Source organism: Podarcis muralis, chromosome 5 (genome assembly GCF_964188315.1).
Source record: "Podarcis muralis chromosome 5, rPodMur119.hap1.1, whole genome shotgun sequence".
NCBI classification, from domain to species: Eukaryota; Metazoa; Chordata; class Lepidosauria; order Squamata; family Lacertidae; genus Podarcis; species Podarcis muralis.
The window spans coordinates 61,561,327-61,581,240 of record NC_135659.1 but is presented as its reverse complement, the minus strand read 5'-3'; the positions used below and the strand labels follow the sequence as shown (position 1 = coordinate 61,581,240).

At 45.5% G+C, this 19,914-nt stretch overlaps 1 protein-coding gene across 2 annotated transcripts in view; it reads left to right on the top strand.

Moving 5' to 3' along the window:
* The window catches only part of SLC45A3 (solute carrier family 45 member 3), a 53,375-nt gene that overhangs the window by 11,403 nt on the left and 22,058 nt on the right, over positions 1-19,914 (top strand). The window contains exon 1 of one of the 2 annotated variants that reach the window (XM_028734346.2): positions 14,523-15,162. The exons of the other annotated variant lie outside the window; for it this stretch is intronic. The gene's annotated coding sequence lies outside the window, so the exon portion shown is untranslated. Of the gene's footprint in view, positions 1-14,522; positions 15,163-19,914 lie in introns of those variants that run through there. 2 annotated transcript variants of the gene reach the window in all.

Sequence of the window (19,914 nt, the reverse complement as noted above, 5' to 3'; positions counted from 1 at the left end):
AAGTACCCAGTTCCTCCAGTTTGCAAATGATCTTTGTTTCTAATCTATTCTTTCGTTGGAGATTGTGAAGAGGGAACCTGCTGGCTATGGTCAAAGAAGACACACACACACACACACACACACACACACACACGTGCGCGCGCGATGGCATTAAACTTCTCTGGCAGGGATATAAATAGCTGGAATTGCAGACCAGAAAATTGCCATGGGGAAAAATGCATTAGCTACCACGTGATCACAAAAAGGCCCATTAGTATTGTGTGTCTGTCTGTGTCTGGGATCCAAAGTGTATTCTCCGACTAGGAGCAAAAGGTCATGCTCTTAAGTTCAGTCAGAAAAAAGTAATAAAATGTGGAGCCCTCTGTCATAGTCTCTTCAAAGCGTCTTACAGTGGAGACTTTGAACACTGTGTCTTCCTCCTGTCTTTGCTATAACGGCGTGCATGTCAGATATGACTTTTCTGTTGGCATAAAAAACCAGTCTCCCTATCCCAAGCTTGCAACTGAACTCCGCTTTGCCCTGTTAATGCTAGTACTCAATTGACCGGACGGTTGGCTATGGCTTTTTCCAAAGAAGATGCTCTCTCTGGGTGATCAGAGCTGCTGTTGTGTCCTGGAATGCAATCCTGAACCCTGAAAAGCAGGTTTTTGGAATGGCTCACAAACAAGTCTGCTCCAACCCAGACCTCCCCTATCTAGCCAGTGGTGTGTTTGGACTTGGCAGGGGAAAAGTTATGTTGGACCATCCCATGGGAACTGCTCTATATTTTATCTCTTTAGATATCTGTTTCTATATTGTACACACAAACGGTATCAAACTGTTCTTCCTTAGAGAAGAAACCTTTAGAGAGATGCACTTCAGACACCCAAGGATTGCATTCCTTATATTCAAATTATAAATGGCAGTGTTGGTACTAAGAGGAGAAACAGATACAGGAGCCACAGGATGGTAAAGACCACATGACTACCTACAACTTTTATGTGCTTTAAAGAATACTGCATTTCTCTGTCCAGGAGAGGGGTCTTCAGAGTGGAGAGAAATGAACTTTCAGTGCCAGAGACTTAAATTTTGAGGGGGTTACATGTCCTCCAAATACAAGGTAATTTTTCTTAGTTTGGCTTCTGTTGACTCTGTACCTAGTGCACACCCTCAAAAGAAATCTTCAGTTTTGCTAATATAAATACTTTCATTTTTATCTTGTCTGGATGTCAGAAAGCTGAAGTCATCCTTGTGTTTTGACGAGGATTAGAGACATAACCAAAGTAACTGCTAAATTTTATATCTTCAAAAATGGGGAAACAGCATTTTTGCTTCTTTGTCTCAGTAGCCTTGGGTACATCTTGCAAATCTGTCTTTCCCCTAGTAAAGCTAATCCAATTATGACTGCATAACTCCTCCTGCACTCCATTTTAAGACTGTTACAAACTGCAGACTTTGGGACGACAACATGCCCAGCTTTTTCTCTCTCCAGCTCCCCCACCCCCACCCCAACCAACATTCATAGAGCATGATTAAAAGAGATCTGGAGAATTTGAAAGCTTGCTTACTGTGTCATGACTCTATGGCACACTGTGGCTTTGGGATTATTCCTTTTGCTACGTGCCTTTTGGGAACTTGAGAAAAAGTCTTCTGGTTTCTGGGTCTTGCTTCTCCTAGCTGTGAAACGCTAGACCAGACAAAGGCAAACTCCGGCCTTCCAGATGTTTGGGACTACAATTCCCACCACCCCTAGCTAACAGGACCAGTAGTCAGGGATATTGGGAACTGTAGTCCAAACATCTGGAGGGCCGGAGTTTGCCTATGCCTGTGCTAGACACTAGTATTTCTCTTCTTTCCTTGTGTGAGATTGCCCACTGGAAATGCTTGAGTGTTCGAGTAAAGGCTGCACTTTTTGGTGGGTGCTTTTGGGATCCATGGCAGCTGTGCTTTCCAAACTCCCCCCCCCCACATGAACCACTTAAAAATTGTGCAGAGTCTTACTGAGTTTTCTGCCTGTTGTAGCAGCTGCATTAGATGCTATATGTTTTTAATTGTATTTTTATTCCATAGAATTCAGACTAATATAATAAAATGCAACATAATAGACAAAAGAAGCAATCTAAAAACAATTCAAAATCAAAATGAATACAGGCAACTCTCAATTTGCCTGCGTTTGCATGTGCAACTGTGTATGCACATGCTGTCTTTGGCACTGGAAGAGGGTGGAACGAGGTGGAATGCTCCGCTGACATACACACACAAAGACCCAGAACGTAAGGGGGTTTCCTGTATTTAATGTGATGGATGTACAGTCTCCCATTTGCAACCACAAATCCACAGACACGCTGTAGACACCTGAATGAAGGCTGCAGATCCCTGTTGTTCGCAGACCACAGTTTGGGAACCTCTGTACTGCACTTTATAAGACTTTAGTCTTTGCTAAAGTAAATGTTTCCCAAAACTGCTTCTTACCTTGATACCCTGTCTGCTATAAATAATTGCGTGCACTACTATCACAAAATCCTTGCAGGTCCCCGTTATTCTGTGAGCCTGAGAAGAGACTCTGGGGTTGTGTCAGTTCCTGTGATACCTTATGCTGAACTGCACCTGTCCATCAAATATGATTGTGTATATACATATTTTTTTCTTGCATAGCAGTAATATTCACGTAGGAATGCAACCTTGCATGAAGTGACTGTAAGTAAACTGAACTTCCTGAATGGGTGACCTGAATATGCAAATGCTGGGTTGGCATTTTATAATTCCAAGGAACATAAACTCCGTAACATGTGGGGTTTTAGATTTCTGCTTTAGATAAGTTCACATTTCAGTTCCTTTTTCTAGTTGCTATTGAAACGTTTCTCCTTCCTCTTATCATTACCCTCCCCTTTTCCTTCCTTGCTTGCATGAAATAATAAAACCCCGACTGGCTCAGAAGGTAACTTAAGCCAAACAAGCATTAAATTGACTAATTTCCTGTAATATTTTCATCCTAGTAACTAGGCTCTGAAAGACAATTTTCTCCTTTTCTTCACCAAGGCAGGCTCACAGGATTACCAAAAAAGTCATACAAAATAGGGCTTACTGCCAACTGTATGGATGAGGTCTGACTCCCAGTGTTCTTACCACATCTGCTTTGCATTCAGAAGGTCCCATGTTCTATCCCCAGAATCTTCAGGTAGGGTGGGAGAGACCCCTGTCTGAGAACCTTGACCTGCCAGCATAGACAATGCCGAGGTAGTTGGACCAGTGATCTGACTTGTTACGAGGCAACTTCCTACGTTCCTTACATATGTGGGGTTGTAGAGCTGTGGCTTGGGAAGAGAAATCCACAGCCAGAGGGATCCCTTCTCTAGATTAATTTCCAGCATTTTCTGCTTGAAACCTCTTCAGAGCAAAGTGTTGCTTGCATCAATAGGCGTTCCCCACTGTACATCTGGCTCAAAGGCTTGCATGCCGCTGGCTGGCAGCAGAGGAGAAAATGTCAATAATTGCCTTTGACAGCGTGACCACGCATGGTCACAAGGGTTTGTGATGCCGCTGTCTTCAGCCTGACCTTCCTGAAGCCTATTGCATTTTTCAGATTCTTGACACCATGGAGTGATGTTAAGCTGAGAAAGTCTCTGTCTCTGTCTAGAGCTGGGGCTGTGGGGTGGGGGTGGAGGGGGGGCAGAGCCTGAAATTCTTCAGATCATGTGCCCTCCAATTTCTGGTTAGCCTGAGTGTGAGATCAGACACTGAAGCTGACCTCTTTTTATCTATGACCTTGTATCCTCTAACTTTCTAGCAAGTGTGCATTGAGCCTGGGGCTGAAGGGGGCGGGGAACGGTGGATAGGGTTTTGGAAAGCTTCTTTTCAGTAAGTTATGTTTTATTAACAAGTGTGGAGGCTTTGAGAAGATCCCCATTAAACCATTAGAAGCTCCTAGGCTGACCTTGAGAACCTCATGCTCTCCATTAAGCCTGCCTTACTGGATTGTGATGAGAATTAGGCAAGGGCAGCCCATTCATGAGGCAAGGTGAGGCAACTACATCAGGTGGCAAGATCCACAGGGGCAGCAGATTCAGCATCCAAGGAATGCATTGCCCACCACAGTGATGGATGCAGTGTGCTCTTTGGAGGCCAGATCTGCCACCTCCTTGGCACCCCCCCCCATGCCACTTCTACAGTGGGCTGTCTGAGAATAGGAGGTGCTTCTGGTCTCCTCTCACCCCTAGGGAGGAAATGCCAGGAGCTGCCCTCTGGGGTCGCTTGGGGTCTGCACCCACCTGGCTGGTGATTCAGAGCAGGCCCCTTCCTCCCGCAATGGCCTTTGATTCCTACTTCAGCCATCTGGTAAGTAGATGTTCACTCGCCCCCTTCTTCCCTGGTGGGCTGGGAGTGGTACCATTTTGTGGTTTGCCTCAGATGCCAAAATGTCTTGGGCCAGCCCTGTAATTAGGGTGGGGCATGTATGCAGTCTGGTGCTCCTTGGAGGAAAGGAGGAATAAAAATGTACTAAGGCCAGATTCACACTATACATTTTACTACCATAATACTGTACCACGTTAAGCTGTCATGGCTCCCCCCCCCCCAAGAATTCTGGGAGGTGTGGTTTGTTAAGGGTTCTGAGAGTTGTTAGGAGACCCCTATCCCCCCCCCCAGTGGTTTAACAGTCAGTCGTTCTTCCCAGGGAACTCTGCAGCATAGCTCTATGAGGGGAACCTAACAACTAAATAAAAATAACAAATAATAATAACTGTGACAGCCCAAGGCCCAGTGGAGCCCCAAAATTCACCCCTGCAAATTCACCCATCTGCAGTGCAGACCACATGTATCAGTTGTCTGCTGGCCATGAGTCTGATGTGTCACTGATCTGTACATTTGGTAGGAAGTTGGAGTAAAGGAAATGTCATTTTCCCTCCCCACTTTCTCAAGTAACCTCTCAGGATACAAATTTATGACAATACCTTTTGAAGTGCTTTGATCTTGCGATTGGGCCCAGATTTTTAAAGTGGGTTGAAGCAATCTAGACTTGAAAGCAAACATCTTCACAGTGGGCACGGAGCGGAACGACAGAAGGCCTCTCCTCCTCGAATTCCTCTTGAAACCAATAGAGCTTGCATGCGCCAGCTCTGCTTCTCTGGACAACCTCTTGATCCTTATCTTGGAAACTGGAAGTATTTGGTGCAAACTTAGATGCTGCTCGCTTATTGGTGTTTCAGGAAAAACAAAACCCTCTTGCACAAAACGAAATCATCTTCCAGCATCGTGTGGGGAATTTGTGGGCGAAGCTCCCCCAATGGCATTTCTGGGGGCGCACTGAGAGCTCTCTCTTGACAGGCTTGTGTCACTTAAATACAAGTTGCAGCTAAGCAAGGGATGGATCAGGATGTCCCAGAGATAAATGGTCCAGGCTGGGACTTTCCAGGAAGATGCAGAGGCCCTGAACTTGGCACTGCTTAGAAAGGAGGAAAAACGCCTTTGGGCATTGCTGCATAATACATGACCCAGCTCCTTGAAATGTGGGCCCTTTCCCCCTAAATGAAGAAGGGGTGGGGAGGGGGTCAAGATATATTGTCAGCTCCTTTTGAGCGCTGCTGTTTTCTGTTACTGGATACAGAAAGGGGCTGAGGGAGGGGAGCGAAGCCACCTGTTGGATTTTGACACTTGGCGGGGGGAGGCCATTGCCCTTTCCAACAGTGTCTGCCTGTCCTCTTTTTCTCCCTGCCTGTCTCCCTCGCTGCTTCCCTCCCGTCTCTCAGGGTTCTGTTTACAACCATCCCATTGTGGTTCTTGGGCTGGAAGCAGCTGGGTGGACTGTTTCAGGCTCAAGTGTAATTTCAGCTTCTTCAAAAGCCTTTAGAGGCCACCCCCCCCTCCCCTCCCGCAATCCCGGCCCGCTCTCCCCTCTGAAGAGGACAGCCACGCCAACAAGGGGATAATTTGATGGATTACTCTGCAGGGCTGAGAGGCTCTTGGCTAATCCCTTTTGTGTGTCTGTTGGACTAGACGCTGAGCAGAAGCCCTAGCCTCAGGCAGAGAAAAGGCTGCTCAGCAGGGTGGGTTTTACACACTGACATATAAATTCAAGGACTCTGGTCATGTGGTGCAGGGCTTTAATCCCTGCCCAGTACCATGGCCTAGAGGTTAGGGGGGGCACCTGTTTGGGGCTGCTTTATGTTTTTCCCACTTGGTTTGATTTACATTTTTATTCTTCTGTTAATAATAACTTGGAGAAGCAGGAGGGGGGAAGCAGACAAGATGTTGGAGCTATGGGCATAGGCCGAAGGGTGGGGCCTGTCTTGATGCCAGTGTGTCTGGAAACTCTGGCTGCTCATTTGACCAAACCTTACGGGCGCTGAGTTGCTAGCAGATCTCCGTTTCCTGCACAGAGTTGCAGTTCCCGGAGTAGCAGAACAACCAGTCCCAGGGAATGGGTCAGCACCCTTCACAAACTACAGTTCCCAGGATCCTTTGCAGGGGGTCATGACTCTTTAATGTGGGATGGTATTGCTTTAAATGTATGGTGCCAATGGGGATTAAGACTATACAGTGGTGCCTCGCAAGACGAAATTAATTCGTTCCGCGAGTTTTGTCGTCTTGCAATTTTTTTCGTCTTGCGAAGCACGGTGTCGGAAAAGTTTGAGTTGCTCCTCGAAGTCAAGTCGCAACTGTATTAACGGTGTTAAGAAAAAGGAAACAAACTTGCAAGACGTTTCCGTCTTGCGAAGCAAGCCCATAGGGAAAATCGTCTTGCGAAGCAACTCAAAAAACCAAAACCCCTTTCATCTTGCGAGTTTTCCATCTTGCGAGGCATTCGTCTTGCGAGGTACCACTGTACAGTAAAAATGAATGGATAGCCAATGCGGACTTTATGCCTGAAGCACACACTCACTCCTGCTTTGCTTAACATTCGCCCTGATGAAGTTTTGGTGGAGTTGAAAGCTTTGTGGCAATTTGGTTGGTCATTAATTCATAGTAAAGGGACTTTGGAGGGTTTTAAAAAAAAGCGCAGTGGTTTAACCCTTAGCCATGCATTCTAACATAGGCCATCTCTTTCTCTGCGTAGTTTATTTGGTGGGTTTCTTTCTGAGAAAAGCTTATTTATTTGGCATGCATAGAAGTGACAAATATCCCCCTAGGAGATGACATCATTGTCCCTGATGTAAAATACGTGGTGAAACTGTGTCCCTCCCTGTCCCTGCTACCATTACATCACTGTTCTCATCACCCTTGTGTCCTGCACTTTTTCCGCAGAGTTCAATTTGGCATGGGTATGAGGTGATTTTATTTTATCCCCACAGGTTAGGCTGAGAAATGGAGACTTCGAGGCCACCCAGTGAGCTTTGTGGCTGTTAGGGCTCTGTGCCATACACACTCTGCCTACTTGGTCCCCACGTTTTGTGGCTACTCTTGAGACATGACCCTGTTCTGTGGCATAGCTTCTAGTACCTTTTACGAAAGAAGTCTTAGTTTCAGAAAAGGCGGGCTGCCATGCGAACCCTTACTGGTACCACAATCTGTTATTTTTGCCTCTGATTTTCTGGAGGGTCTTGTTTATTCACCATCATGTTAGTACCAGACCCCCTGACCTGTTTTATCTCCTCCTGCTGTGGTCATATTTAATGCTTTTGATGAGGTATGCTGTGGAAAAATGAGGTGGTAGCCAGATCTTTCTCTCCCCCCTTTTTTTCAGTGCCCCCACTCATAAACCCTCATTCACTCCTGTTTGAGTAGCTTCAAAATGTTCCATCCAATGCTTGCCTTACTTTTAATCGTTCAGTTTTATTTATAACTCTTGTTTTGAAACAGAAATAGTTTTCAAATGGCTGTTACTGGCACTCCCCACCTCCTTTCTGGTGAACGTAGGTTGTTGAAAATCAAAATGGAATCTCAGTGCTATAAATGGCCATTTTTTATTTTGGAAAGTCAAAACAATTGACAGGTGGGTGTTGTTGGTTGTCTTTTGGCAAAGATGTTACGATTTACTGCACAATACTGTTTATGTTTACACAGAGGAAAGACCCACTGTGTCAAGTGGCATTTATTTCCTAGTTAAGTATGGGGAGAATCGCAGTCTTAGCGTGTGTACGCATGGTGTGCAAATGTGCGCTTAGAGCTGGATGCAGGTGTCTTTTGGGGTTGCCATACATGTGATACCATCCCCATAGCATTCCTGTCTCGCACTATTTGCCAATCTAAAATCTCAATCTAAAGCTCATTCTCCTGGAACAGTTATAATCCATTTTGTGCCAAGAATGTACTTCTCAAGTGCTTGCTGCATACATGTGTACACAGAGAGCACTTTCAGATCACCTTCTTTTGGAATAGGCCACACCAGGGGTTTTCAACCTTTTTGAGTCCACAGCTCCCTTGACCAACTACATTCTTTCTGTGGCACTCCTGTGGGGCTCAGGAGCCCAGTTATGTCACCCCTTGCCTGCAGAGCTGGCAGCCTCTCACCCTTTTTTGAACACCCTCCCTTGTGGAGTATTCCCTCAGCTTCCTCTCCCCTGTCCTTGAGAGTCCTCTGAGCTGCCGCCCCTGCCCCAAAGAGAGGTACCTCCTCACACTGCCCCACAAGAGCCTGAGATTTGTCTGTCCATTTCCAACAACAAGGGCTGGCAGACTGGCTGGCTGGGCTCCCGCACCCATTTGCTTGCTGACCCCAAGGCCACCTCAGCTTCTGGTAACCAGCACCCCCTGGCCAACCCTAGAGGCACAATTTGCCTGGGGAGCTGCAACAAACAGCTGTGCAAGCCTTTGGGAGACAGAGATGTGAGGGGCATCACAGGAAGGGAGGGAAGGAAAGAAGGGCAGAGGCCAGTGTTGCCCACGGCATCCCTGACCATCCTTCAAGGCAGCCCAGTGTGTCATAGCACACTGGTTGAAAACCACTGGGCTATGCCATGCCCCATCACCATGTTTAACTTGTCCATGAATAAAGGCAGAATAGGAGGCAGCACATTAACCTGTGACTGTATACGGTATACTGTACACTGTATACGCATCCCCACCTTTATACACAGATAGTAGCTGCCACTTTAGAAGACGTTATTGCGCAAAGGTGTGTACATTTGCAAACTGCTTTGTGAAAAAGCACACTGCGAAACAATGACCCCTGTGCATTTTAAGGCCCACATGTGTACAGAACCTTAAGTTAAATTCTCGTGGAAGTACTGATAAATGCCTCCACTTGGCAACCGAATGCTGATTCGTAAATCTTAGAGAGGAGACTCTACATTTCCAGATTGCGAGGTTTCTTGGTACTTTGCGTTTGTACCCAGGGAAGCTTCTATATTCAAACCTATGTTTCTGCCTTCCGCTTTGGATAATAAGGGATTTCCAGCAGCGTGTCATTAGCCTCGCTGCCTGGTGTAGGGCCAGTAATGTAATCGAGGCCTCAGCTCACCGGAAACCTGGAGCTAATTCAGGGAGATGAAATGAAATAAATTACAACTGTGCTTCCATCCCTTCCCTGCTACAGAACACATTTTAGGGAGTGGGGCTGGGGTGGGGGGGCAGGGTCAGGTGAGTTCCATTCCAACATACAAAACAGCCAGAATTACACCATGGTGTATTTCATATTCAGCCAGTTGGTTCCAGATTTTTTGGTACATTGGCCTTAAATGTAAACAAATTGCTCTGCACGCGAGCCATATTCTAGTCAAGAGCGACAGTCTGGGCTAGAGATCAGGGACAAGGCTGGGGGAAAATTGAATTCCAGTCCAGAGACTGGAAAGGAAAGGGACTGAGCATATAACAATTGCCCCCCTCCATTCATGATTGCGATCCAGCATGTATAAGCTTACTGGACTGTTACCCAAATAAAGGAGTACTAGTCAATTAATTACATGTGTTCTAGTTGGCTTTTAAATCTATATATAACAGTGAACTTTTGAATGGGAAAGGAGCATGTTTTTACATGATGAATGCATGCATTGTGGCAGGCACCGTGTTAGAAGAGGTGTGAATGTGTCCGTGAAGAGAGAGAGAGAAGAAAGAATGCCTCTGTTAAGATTGTACTAAACCACCCTTCTCTCTCTTTTTCTTTTTTGGGGGTAAATTATTCCATCAACTATAATTAACTATTTTAAAAAGAAACCAGTCACAGTACAATGCCCCTACTTCAGCCTTTGCCAACCTGGTAACCTCCAGATGTTTTGGACTACAACTCCCATCAGCCCCGAGCCAGCTGGCTGAGGCTGATGGGAGTTGCAGTGCAAAACATTTGGAAGGTTGGCAAATGCTGCACTAGTAGTAGATCAGTAGCTGAGGGATCCTGGAGAGTATGAGCAGAACAGAGGTGGGGAGGAGGAGAGGATTTGCTGCAGTTCCTATTTGCTTTTGGCCCATCCTGCCACCTCATTGGCTCCAGTTTTCTGTCCTTCACAGGTATGGCCTTTGTGCCCTCCCGCTTTCCATGTGGGGAGGGCAGATTTGGATCATGGCTCGCATTTTTAAAATCTATCTTTTTTTAAAAAACAGAAAACACTGCATAGTTGCCAAGTCACACAATTTCACACGTTTATGTCCCACAATGTTTTATTTTAATTTTAAAAACCAAATTTGTTCCAATTTCGTACTCGTAAAAATACCCAAAAGAGATGCCAGAATTTAATTTAACACAGCTGCCCTGAGGGAATTGCTGTACTTTGCGCTGGGATATAAGTTTCAAAATTTGCACTGATGCCCTGCCTTTACTCCATTAATATTGGTTCAGATATTGCCTAGTTGTGGAGTACAGTCTTCATAAACGTGTTACTAACAGGCAGCTTGTTTGGACTAATGATAAAACTACGGTTTATCATGACCGGAGACAAGCCACAGTGAGCTGCGCTCCTTAAATGGAGGTAAATATTATGTCTGAATTATGACTGTTGTTAGTCATAATTATGGTTAGCTGAAAGAAGATAACTTAGGGGAAGGCGTTGTACCTCAATGGAAGAGCGTCTGCTTTTCATGCAAAGGCCCTAGGTTCAACCTTTAGCATCTCCAGGTAAGCATAAAGGTAAAGGTAAAGGGACCCCTGACCATTTGGTCCAGTCATGACCGACTCTGGGGTTGTGGCCCTCATCTCGCTTTATTGGCCGAGGGAGCCGGCGTACAGCTTCCAGGTCATGTGGCCAGCATGACTAAGCCGCTTCTGGCGAACCAGAGCAGCACATGGAAATGCCGTTTACCTTCCCGCCGAAGCGGTACCTATTTATCTACTTGCACTTTGATGTGCTTTTGAACTGCTAGGTTGGCAGGAGCAGGGACCGAGCAACGGGAGCTCACCCCGTCGCGGGGATTCGAACCCCCGACCTTCTGATCAGCAAGTCCTAGGCTCTGTGGTTTAACCCACAGCGCCACCCACATCCCTAAGCCAAACTATGCCTTAGCATGAATGAGCAAATGTGCTGGTGCATAATAATAATAATTAAAAAGCCACTGCTTTGTCCCTCTTCTGCTGTTCCCCTGTTACTGAGAGAACTTGAGCTCGTGAATTGTTTCACTCCAAACAAACCATGAACTGCAGCCAAAGCTTGTTCTTAGTTTACAATTCATGATTTATTTGGGGGGAGACAAACCATGAGCCTGCCTGGGTTCATGTACAAACCATGGCTTAGCTCCCATTAGCATGGCAGCAGCGGGAGTCAGGGAGCTTCATGGCTGAGTGGGGATTCGAACCCTGCTCTTCCAGGTCCTAGTCCAACACTCTAACCATTACGCCACCCAACAATCTTTGATCACTGAGCATGCCTTGTATACATTGGACTGTTTTAGGTGTGGCATTCCTCCCCCCCAATATATTTTTCTGACTTTCCTTGTGTGTAGATGGTGCCATTTGGGGTACATGATGATGATGATTTGGGGTACACTCACCTCTGAACTTCAGATATAGAGTGAAGGTTCATGAATCCTATTATTGTGAGCCACCTTGAAGAGGTGAAAGTGAAAAAGCCGCAAATACTTAAAAAAGTTCCAGTTCTCAACAGATGCTGTAAATGATAAGGGAATTAAGTGCATATTTGATGTTACAATACAGTTGGATACTAGCACAGTGTTAAATCCTATTCTTTTTCGGTGAGAGTAACTCCTCTTGGAAGGATTTTTTGAATTTTGAAGATTTTGTCCCTGCCCAAGAACATTTTCTAAAAAAAACTTGTGACTGAAAGCTGGAAAGTGTGTGTGTGTGTGTGTGTGTGTGTGTGTGTGTGTGTGTGTGTGTCTAAATGGGGAAGTGTTTTATCTGGGCTTGGCAGCTGCTGTAGAATCCTCACTATCTTTTTTGCTCTGTCACTGTTGTCCACTTTGCACATCCATGAAGAAAAAGAGCTGTTTTTCACGACTTTGCAGAGCAAAATAGGAGGAGAGTTGTCCTGAAACTACAGGAATGCTAAACATCCAGGCTTGTTTGATTGCCTGGCCATTATCAGAACTGTGCTGTCCTTCCAAGCTGTGCTTTTAAACCTTCCCTTTGTCTAGCCTTCCCCTTTAAATCAAGTTGAGGCCCAGCCCACTTACCTGGTTTCCAGGTGAGGAAGTTCTGATGAGTTGTTCTGTTGTTTCTTGGGGGGAAATGTCGTTCATTTTTCATCAGGTAGGGCTTGTGTATACTGTACTGTGTATACTCTTTTCAGGAGAAAGCAGACCCGTCTCAGCTCTCTGCCTGATCTGTTTAGACACCAGTGACTATACTGCATTCATAGAAGGCAGTTGCTTATTTTTTTATTAATAAAACTGCATGTTGCATAAGGAAAATGCAAAGAGCAGATGGTTTATGAATGTATTCATAATTCACAGCTTAACAGAATATGCATTTAAAGTAGCAAGATAACATCTGACTGTGGTTTTTTTTTTTTTTAAATGGAAATCTTGGAGGGGATTAAACACACTGGGACAAATTGCATCTATTTACTTAGAGACAGTTTGAGTGTGGAGTTTAGTTTTCATTGTACCATTAAATTTAGCATCTATTTAGTAAGCTGGGCTAGTTAGTATACAGAATATCACGATACACTCTTTGCCAGGAATGTGAATACAAGTCATTTACTGAGTGGCAGCTTGCCACAGGAGCCCCTTTCCAGTTGGGTTGGGATTCAGCTACAGGTCTTCCTGGTTGTTGTCCAACACACTAACCACTACACCACACTGCCTCTCCAAATAGGAACATATACCAAGCCAGACTAATGGTCCATTTAGCTCAGCATTGTCAATTGTGCATTGATGGGCAGTGGCTCTTCAAGGCTCCAGATAAGGAGATGCAGCAGATTGAATTTGGAAACTTTTGCATGTCCTCTGCTTACAGGCTACAGTCCTTCCCGGGTCTTTGACGCAGAGTTTCTGGAGAGGGGCAGGTGGGCATGTGGCCAGCAAAGGTGTGAACAGGACAGCTTCATTACAGTGACAGGACCACTGCTTTATTTTCAGCGTGGTGGGCTCCAAATGTACCTCTGTGGCTGGGACTCTTCCCCTATATAGCATCTCATTTGACTGTGTGCCTACAGATCCGGTCTGCCAGCAAACCTGTTGTGGTGGAGATCAGTGGTTTATAATATATGCTTGTTCTCCGCAGGGACTGTTATTTGTAGCCAAACTGGCACCTGCCAAATGCAGAGTATCAAATTATCCTAACAGTTTCCCTCCTTCCGCCACAGTTTTTCCATACAACTGAGAAATAACCCGGGACAGCTCCACCCCATTCATTTAATGATGGGGGGCAATGCCCAGGTCATGCTGCTTGTTCTCCATGCAGTAAAAAAGGAGCTTTTCGAAAATAAGCCGCAGTTGTATTAGGAACAGCACAACATTGGTTCTGCCTTGGATACTTCTTCCTTTTTAGTTCTGTCATAATTCAAACGGTCCCAGACCAAAGTCTTAACTTGGTGTAGCAGCCAGATCTCTTGGCATCTATGAAACTTGGATGAAAACAGGGATAAGCAGACCAGTTCCTATATAGGGGCTTTGAGTCAGTGAGTGCTATACAGTGACATTGTACAGTGGTACCTCGGGTTAAGAACTTAATTCGTTCTGGAGGTCCGTTGTTAACCTGAAACTGTTCTTAACTTTAGCTAATGGGGCCTCCCATTGCCACTGTGCCGCCGCCACATGATTTGTGTTCTCATCCTGAAGCAAAGTTCTTAACCCGAGGTACTATTTCTGGGTTAGAGGAGTCTGTAACCTGAAGCGTATGTAACCTGAAGCGTATGTAACCCGAGGTACCTCTGTACTGGGTGAGCTGCTCATGGAGGACATAAGTGGGGCATAGTTTTTATTCCATGCCAGTTCTCTGCAAATGATCTTGCACCCCACTTCAGTACCAACTCTTCTGTTCTGAAGACAGTGCTCACAGTAACCTGTGCTGTCAAGGTGGGCTTTCCACTTCTGGGGCCCCCACAGTCCCATCCTGGGTAGGGCTCTTGCGCCTTTTTAACATCTGCGCGAGAAATTCAGCAGAATGAAGCATTGCTTTCCATGAAATCCAGGGATTTCATTCACCTGTCGGATTACTGTCTGTAATGCTAGTGCGAAAGACTGAGGAGCCCTCCGGACAGGGAAAGTTGTCATTAGCACTGGGAGGCTTTTAAAGAAGGTCTTCTGCTCCGTGTCACAGTGATATTTCCAGAAAGAGAAGCACATGGCACATTGTAAGTGGAACACCAATGTTGCATCTGGCACTCTCTCTGTAAAACAGGGTTTGGCAGACTTCAGCTTTGGTTTTTTTCTAGAACCCCAAGATCTGCCTACCAAAAAGGCAGGAGCAACAGGCATTTCGCTCAGGGTTTCTTGGAGCACATTCCGAGTTTAGGAATTGGTTTGCATTACTAATTGCTGTTTTTAAAAAGCCATTTTGTTGGTGCTATTGTCAAACCATTGCTGAGCCAGGAACCCTTGCTGATCTACTGCAAATCTACCAGTAGATCCTGATCTATCGCCTGTTCGTGCCTGCAGTATACAGTAGTTTGCAATGTGGATTCTTTGGTGATGGCAGCTGGAGGGAAAAAAAGGCAGGGAGGGCTCCCAAACCAAATAGGATAGGTGTGCTGAGTATAGGTTAACTCCTCCTCCTTTCTGCAAACTAATGCACTACCTCTTAGAGTGGTGCACTCTCTGTGTCTGGGTCAGGCTCACTTTGTTGAAGAAGCTTTGTCTGAGGGGATGAAACCAGTGTGCTGGGAGCTCACCTGTTGCCCCGCAGCCTCAGAAGAGAATCGGGTGAGTTTGTTCTTCATGTTAGAGACAAGTGGTGGTTTTTCAGAAGTTTTTGGAGGCTGGAATAGCATGATCCTGCTGTTTCTTAACTGTGTGCTGTGTTTTCCTGTTTCATCCTGTTAATTCTTCTGATCTCCCTCCCCACTCCCCCTCCGTGAAGAGAGAGACAAATGTTTTGAGAGAAGCAGAATTTCACATCCAAAGCTTGACGGCTGTGTGACATATAATTATTGAAATATTGCAGCAGGAAATTCTACTGGGGACACATTCCCCCCACCCCATAAACTACTATAGTAGGGGAAAGGAATTATGTGGTAGCCAGGAATTTCTCTCAGTTTCTGCCTGTTAACACATCCTTGCTTTCAATGTGTGCCAGTAAATCCAGGCTAAAGGGTATGAATTTAGGCTTGCATGTGAGGGAGAACATCAGGATCCTGGGTTTTGACTTGTCTGGTGTTTAGTATTGAAGCAAAGCAGAATAATAGACTTGTCATCTAGTCCAGCCCCATGCAATGCAGGAATCTTTTGCCCAATGTGGGGCTCGGACCCAGACCCTGAGATTAAGAGTCACATGCTCTACCTACCGACTGAGCTATGCTCTTGATCTTGGTGAGGGAACTGCAGAAACTGGAGAGACCTAGAAGATTGTCTGGTTCAGGCTTTACCAGTTTCCCCAATAAGTACTACAGTGGTACAGTGGTACCTTGGGTTAAGTAATTAATTCGTTCCAGAGGTCCGTTCTTAACCTGAAACTGTTCTTAACCTGAAGCACCACTTTAACTAATGGGGCCTCCCGTTGCTGCCACGCCACCTGAGCACAATTTCTGTTCTCATCCTGAAGCAAAGTTCTTAACCCGAGGTAATATTTCTGGGTTAGCGGAGTCTGTAACCTGAAGCGTCTGTAACCCAAGGTACCACTGTATATGAATCAGTGTGCTACAGTATCTCAAATGTGTGTCCTCTAACCATACCTGTCACCTGTCGAACTTGTTAAGAGAACTTAACAGGACTTAGTTAATGCGTAAGATCAAAAGTTCTCAACACATCCTTCATCACAGTCCGTGCTTTCATCTTCAGTTGAATCATATAGAGTTGATGAATTCAAAGCGCTTGTGACTGTGTGTGGCAAGTAATCTCATACCAGTGCTCCAACTAACCATCCTAATCAACAGTGTAATTAGCAAAATGGCGTCCTTTATATGTACGGAGGGGGGGTATGTGGATGAGTGGGTTCATTCGCCGACTGAGTAAATCTTGCAGATGTGAAGAACTGACGCTTGCCAAGTGGGTCACTACTCAGAATTATTAGAAAATAGTCTGTGGAGCATGAGACTCTTAATTTCAGGGCCAAGGGTTTGAGCCCCACATTAGGTGAAAGATTCCTGCATTCCAGGGGGTTGTGCAAGATGACCCCTTTGGTCTCATCCAACTCTACAAGTCTGTGATCCTGCAAGAAACATGACTTGGGGTGTAAATAGTTTTATCCTTTCCAGCTTTGAAAGCTGGGGAAACTTCCTCTCATCTGCATGATGATATCTGCCCACATTCCAACCCTCTCCCCTCCGCAGTTAACAGTAAAGATGGGTTTCCATATTCGAGGAAGAAAACAAACCCATTGGGAGTCTATAGCATCTCCCTTTAGGAGATGAAGGATCTTCAGTTGGCTTCCATCCTCAAAGTGCCGTGCGCTAACTTTCCCCCTGTTTTGCTGTACATGGCTTGTGTATCTTCTCCCTCTACCTTGGTCATGGTTTCCCCCCTAAGCGTAAGAAGGAAATGTGCTCTTCTGTAGTCTCATTAAAAACCATGAAGATGGGTGAGAGGTAAATGAATTGTTTGGAGAAGGGAAGGATGTCAGGCATGAAAATGTCTGCACCGGTTATGTGTAGAATGAAGATGACAGCCCCATGAACTTCTCAACTCCAAGCAAAGCCTTTAAGGGCCGTAATTGCTTCTCCGGGGAAAGGTTGGTGTGCCTGGGATACACTTGTACACATAGGCTTTCTCCAAAGCCACATAAATTTCAGGCTGTTAACTAACTAATAGGAGTTGGCTTCTCCTGGGTTATTCCTCTGTATGTACGATGACCTCAGAAGAAGTTAGAGAGGCGTGGGCCTTGCGGATTACCTGCACGCATCATGCAGCTGTTTGCCTTGGTTGGCTGTTGGAGAACGTAGCTCAGTGACAGGCCTGTCATCACTTTCCCAGCTGAGATAGGTAAGTCTTGATGTGGCAATGTCTCCGGAGAGTCTGCAGGGAGAACGCCTTGCAAATGAGAGGTGCCGCCGGCCAGCTCAGTAAAGGCAGAACTCTTCATATTTTAACACTTGAAAAATTCAGGCAACTTTTCCATGAACTGCTTCCCAAACCCCGAATGTTTGCGGTGTATGGTATCTTGGTCCCCCTTTTAAATTTTGTTTTAGAACAGGCATAGGCAAACTCAGCCCTCCAGATGTTTTGGGACTACAACTCCCATGATCTCTAGCTAACAGGACCAGTGGTCAGGGATGATGGGAGTTGTAGTCCCGAAACAGCTGGAGGGCCGAGTTTGCTTATGCCTGTTTTAGAAGTTTATCATTTGACTTTTAAACTGAACATCATTGTGATGAGCCCATGAGGATACTTCTCCTGAAAGGCTTTTAAAATACTTTAATTAAGTCAATTAATAAAATTTGACATGGGCAGGTTTCATGATGATAACAAGTGCTGGGGACTGGCCATTGGTTTAATTCTCCTGAACAAACCCATTCAGATGTCCGTGGTCTGCTCAAGAGAGGGATGCTTCCTAAGTCACATGGGCTCTGTGTCATTGTGTGTCCCGTTCTAGGAAACGGGACTACCTCAAGCTGCCTTGAGAGGGCTGTTTCCTGCCTGCTTTTAAGGGTGTTTCTCACTTAAGATTTCTATCCCTTTTATTAAATGACCCAAAGAGTCCAGAAAGGAAGAACAAACCTTAAATTTGGAAGAATACTGTATTCCTCTAAAGAAAAGGGAGTATCTGTGGCCACCAGATGTGTCTGATTCATGCGTTGTGGTTAAGTGACCTCAGAAAACCCCCCACTTTTTAGCATACCCTTTTAGAAGGCTGTAGAATTCTTATTTACAGCCTGCCATATAAGTCAGACTGTTGGTTCATCTTGCTCCATACTGTCTACTCTGACTGGCAGCAGCTATCCAGGATTTCTGGCAGGGATTTCTCCCAGGCCTACCTGGAGATACCAGGGATTGAATCTGAGACCTTCTGCATGCAAAGCAGATGTCCTACCACTGAGCTGTATTCCTTCCACATCTCCCTAACTCCAGTGGATTTTGACATAGAAGCACAAAAACTGTAAATGCCCATGATCTTTGCATGCTGGTTCAGGAATTGGTAGGATACATTTGCCCCAGGTTTTTCTTTGGGGGGGGGGCATTTGAGTGCATGTGATGCACACTGGATTTTGGCCTCTAACAGAAGACTAAACTTGCTCATTGTGGAAAGTTTGCTTGTTCTTAGTCCCCTTAGTAAGGGAAAACTGCTTTGCGGCCTATATATTGTGGGTAATAGCCTCAGATCTCCAGCAAAGACACAGTGGTTTAAGGATAAACTGCGTGTTAAAGGGATTCATTATGATGGAATATTAAACTTCCAGTTTTATAGCAACAGGTAAGGCATGTCTTAGAGACAGTAGCGCCACCTACTGTTATGTTTTGGTGTTTCTCTTAACTTGTTTCTTAGCAAAGGTGGATTGTGTATCAGGCACATGATGGTTAGGGTTAAAGTTCTCTCTCAAAAGAAGTGTATGCTTATTTGTCTGCATGCTTCTTTGCTCTTATCATATACATGACTGAGCAGTTGCCTGGTAGAGAGGGGAAATGTTTGAAAGGCAAATAAATGGAAGTAATTTGGGCATCAGATTAATCAGTATATTAACTACAATCAGAGTCTAGTGGGTTGGTTTTATTGGAGGATATGGAACAAAACAGCATCTGTTTTGTCCAGCTATGTGCCCCCATTTTGACAACCAATAAGAAGGTCTGGTGTGTTTTCTTTGCTGGGAAGGGCTCAGGAGGAAGCTTTGAGTTTGAATGGGAGCAGCACTGGGAGGATGCCCTGGGGACAGTGGGTGTCACAGCTAGTTCCTCAAAGGACTGGGGTGGGCACAGGTCTATGCAACCAACCTTGCATAAAAGCTGCATATGCTAATTTATATATGTTTATCTGGGTTTAGGCCCAAAGCCATTCTGTAAGCAAAGAGAAGAAATGTTTTTAAAAGTGTGTGTGTGTGTGTGTGTGTGTGTGTGTGTGTGTGTGTGTGTGAAGGATCCAGGGCCCATCGCAAAAGACCTGAGGCTCAGGTTCTTCGTCAGCCCCTTAAATACACTTTTGTCTTATTTTTATGAAACCCGTTCGGAAGGAGGAGGAAGCCTCAGTTCTCTCTCTCCTCCCCCCCCCCCCCCCCGTTTTGCTAGCAGGGCCTTTAGCAAAAAGCAAAAATTAAATAGAAAAGTCTGCCTCCTTTGCTTCCACATAATTTACTTGTTCATGGTTCTTAATGATCATTCCCCTCCCACTCGTTTCACTCAATATCCAGCATATGCCACAATATTCTATTTAGCAGTTCCTAAGCAGCACTGCAAGGGATGCGGGTGGCGCTGTGGGTTAAACCGCAGAGCCTAGGGCTTGCCGATCAGAAGGTCAGCGGTTCGAATCCCCGTGACGGGGTGAGCTCCCGTTGCTCAGTCCCTGCTTCTGCCAACCTAGCAGTTCGAAAG